At 42.9% G+C, this 3,943-nt stretch overlaps 1 pseudogene across 1 annotated transcript; it reads left to right on the plus strand.

The window, feature by feature from the left end:
* Positions 1-2,689: 2,689 nt before the first annotated feature.
* Positions 2,690-3,018, plus strand: LOC311183964 (acyl-CoA-binding protein-like; annotated as a pseudogene). Its single transcript has one exon. The product of its transcript is annotated as an acyl-CoA-binding protein-like (transcript).
* Positions 3,019-3,943: the final 925 nt, after the last annotated feature.

The following is a 3,943-nucleotide window of genomic DNA, read 5'->3' on the forward strand; positions in this document are numbered from 1 at the left end:
TCTGCTAGTGCCAGGGGCTTTTAACAGACGGTGCACCCCAATTTTCCAGATCTTGGCTCAGCCTCCTTTATTTGCAGGTCTCATGTCTTCTTTAGGCTGAACTGTAGAATGTCAGGTCCTTATTCGATTAAAAAAAAAAAAAAAGGAAATACTGTCCTTAGACACAACACGATGGGCCTTGAGGGCATTAGGCTAAGTAAGATCAGTCAGACTGAGAAAGACAAGTACTGGCTGATCTCATATGTGGAGTGTGGGAAAAAACAACAACACACCAAAAAGCCAAACTCATGGACACAGAGAAGGCTGGTGGTCAGCAGAGGCGGGGGCTGGGCATGGGCGAGATGGACAAAGAGGGGGGCTCAAAGGTGCAAACTTGCAGTTGTAAGATATTCTGGGGGGTCATGTGCAACAGGGGGGTGATGGGTAACAATAATGCATGCGTGTCTGAAAGTTGCCAAGAGAGTAGATGTAAAAAGGTCCCATCATAAGAAAAAGAACTTTGTGACTGTGTGTGCTGGTGGGTGTTGACTTGGCTATTTGGGGGATCATTTCGAGATCTTTTCATACACCAAATCAGTAGGTCGCACATAAAAATGCATCCATCGCTCTAACTAGATCTCAATGAAGATTGTGTTTTGTAAAGTGAGAAAAAGAATATGTAAAAAAAAAAAAAAGGAAAGTCAGGAAGCAGTTTAAAGCCAGTGACTGATTCTTCCCTTGCCTGCTGCGGAGCAGAAAGATGGATGCTCTTGGAAACCAGCCTCTGATGAGAAACTGGTAGTGGGGAGACCCAGGTTCTGCCCAGAGAGACTCTCCTGGTTTGAGGAGGAGGGAATACGCAGGATGCCTACCCTCCTGGGGGAGCAGAGTGCCTTGGGGGGAGCTGCACAGGACCAGGCTCTTAGGCATCGCCATTAGCAAACCCAGCTTTGGAAACTGAACACGTTTGATTCCTCAAATCCACTAGCTCACACCCACCCCCAGCTCTCAGCAACTGTAGCTGGGGACCCGGAATGGCTTTGGGGAGGCTAAGACTCCAAGCATCTTCTGCAGGGGCTGCCTCGTTAATATGAATTAGGAGGAATGATGGACACCACCAGCTCCGAGTGTTATGCTATTTAGTTTCGCATTAGCTGTCCATGTTATTAAACGCCTCCAACATGAGGGAGATACAAACCAAGAGTAGATCTTATCGAAACACAGAGAGGAAATGACTCAATGCACATCACCCAGCAATGAATCGGATTCAGCAGAAGGAGAAAAAGTCATCAAGAACTTTGAAAAACTGCCTGGATGAAGGCAGTCCATGGCCATAGACTTTCTCTCATGGCTAAAGCTACTCGCTGCGCCACAGAATGTTAAAGTTCTTGGAATTTGGAGGCTAGAGGGCCAGCCTCTGCAAGAATGCTGGAAACTCAGGGCTACTGCTCCCCTCTCATTCTCTGGAAGATGAAATGGAAAAGTCTAGCTGAGCCGGACTCCTGCTGCTGGCTGGAAATATGTATTGTTAGTGCCCTCTAGTGGCCAAAGATTGGCCGGGCTTCAAAAGGGATTTTTCTGCAAGAGCTGGGTGTCCCTTGCTGTTGAAAAGCTGTTTTTTTGCAACTGTGTATCGCCATGGTGTTCTGCTAGGGAGGACTTTTGATCCATGATTCTGGATCTTTCATTGGAAAGCTGTCTCCTGTCCTCTTGGGGAAGCAGGTGAGTTTGAAGTGAACAACAATTGTTGAAAATAGCAAATTGCAACTTTTCTGAGGAAAGCTTTCAGCCTCCAAAGCAGTCTTTGCCTGAATGGTTTCCTCTTGGCTGCCTATCCCAAATGCAACATCCTCATTTTATGAATTTTTTAACTGGCCAGTTTGCTTTGTAATAATCATTTTCTACTTCACACCAAGCATGTGTCTTGTACAGACTCTAAAAATCGAGCTACTCCCTTTGACCTGGAAATTCCACTTCCAGGAATTTTTGCTGTGGAATCACTGTGGATCTGAGCAAGACTGCAGACAAGCTGTTGTTAAAGGATAGTTCATAATAAAGAAAATAGTGCAACTCCCCTAATGGCCAGCCATCCAGAATTTGATAAATTGTAGTTCAACCAATTGATAAAATGAAATGTTAAAATTAGAAATGCTATCTTACAGTTGAAAGGATCCCTTTATGGAGCCTCCCTGGTGGCCTTAGGGTTCAGACATCTCCTGTCTCACCCGCTGCTCCCCTCAGCAGTGTATTTCAGTAGATCTCCCTGTTCTGCTCCCCACTCTGTCTCTGGTGACCAACCTCTGGCTTACACCCAGCTCTTCTACATAAAAAAGGGAGGGGGGAAATCATCATTTTTGGCTACTGGATGGGGACACTGAGGTCTAGAGAGGGTAGGAGACAGCACCCCCCCAACTCCCCATGTCAAACCAAACCACGTTACTTTCTGCTAATTCATTGAGTGATTGATACATATATTGAGTGTGTATGTGGTACAAATATTGAAAGATTTTTTTTTTTAAACCAGGCATCCTAACTTCAGTTTAAGTCTTTCCTGACACCATTCTGTCCTTTGAGAGAAAGGTAGAGCAAAGAACAAGTGCAAAATGGAATCCTGACCTTTGATAATGAGATTTTAAAATTGCATTTAGAGCTGCTGCTGCTGCTCTTGCCTCCCGTGCAGGTCTCCTGGAATTTTTGCAATCCAGCCGGCATGTCTCAGGCTGAGTTTGACAAAGCTGCTGAGGAAGTTAAGAACCTCAAGACCAAGCCAACAGATGAAGAGATGCTGTTCATCTATAGCCACTACAAACAAGCAACCGTGCGCGATATAAATACAGAACGGCCTGGAATGATGGACTTCAAAGGCAAAGCCTAGTGGGATGCCTGTAATGGACTGAAAGGGACATCCAAGGACAATGCCATGAAAGCTTACATCGCCAAAGTAGAAGAACTGAAGGGAAAATATGGACTATAAGGGACTGGATTGGGCTGCCAGCCACACATTTCACCTAAACTTTTATAATGCCTTGCTTTTCTAATACTGTGGATAAAGTGAAATAATGAAAATAACCTGTTAACACAGTTCCTCAAGATTGGCCAGGATACAGCTCTAGCAGATTAGGGACTGAAGTGGTCACTGACTTTAAAGCAGTTTTTATCTGTAAGTCAATTAAAAGTGCATTTGTTACTTTAAAAAATAATAAATTAAATAAAATTGCATTTAGAACATCCACGGGTGAGTTGGTGGAAATTGTATGGGGAACACACGTGAGAAGAGAAAGCAAACATTGTTTAAAAATGAACAATGATGTAAAATACATATAAATAAATTGTTTTAAAAAGAAACTTGAGAAAAATAGAACATTCAATTGATGAGATTAGATTTGCTTGCAAATAGTTTTCTTTGTTGAATGGAAGAGAATTTAAAACAACATTCAGCAAAGTCTGCAGCTGGTGGGCAGGTCTGGGACGCAATGCACTTGAAGTTCTTGGCTCCCTGGAGGTGGGGGATGCTCAATGAATCTCCCTAATCCATTTGCAAGTCTTGCCACAATAGAGAGATGTCATATCTTTTCTATTTTTTAAAGAAAAATAGGATATTTCAAGAACAACAATTTACCCAAATGCCCAAGGTCATTAAAACTCTTGCATCTTGTCTTGTTGGAAGCAAAAAAATGGTAAGTGAATGTTGCGTTCCATTTAATAAACTTATTTTGTGTCTGTCACCCTAAAACTATAATGAAAAACAACTCAGTCCCAGACTTAAGGTGCGCTCCCTCTGCCTGCAAGAAAGTTTTATCTCCATGAAAGAGAAAGCCAAATGCCAATGCCTAGCGTACAGTCTAAGTGTTTTAACGTTTTATGGAATAAAAATCAAGAGTGAAAATCGGTGAGTCAGAGTGACACGAATATGTCTGTAAAGACAAGTGAATTTGAACTCTGTAGCTCAGTTTTCCTGTCTGTA

This window comes from Talpa europaea, assembly GCF_964194135.1.
Source record: "Talpa europaea genome assembly, chromosome: 14".
Taxonomy (NCBI): domain Eukaryota; kingdom Metazoa; phylum Chordata; class Mammalia; order Eulipotyphla; family Talpidae; genus Talpa; species Talpa europaea.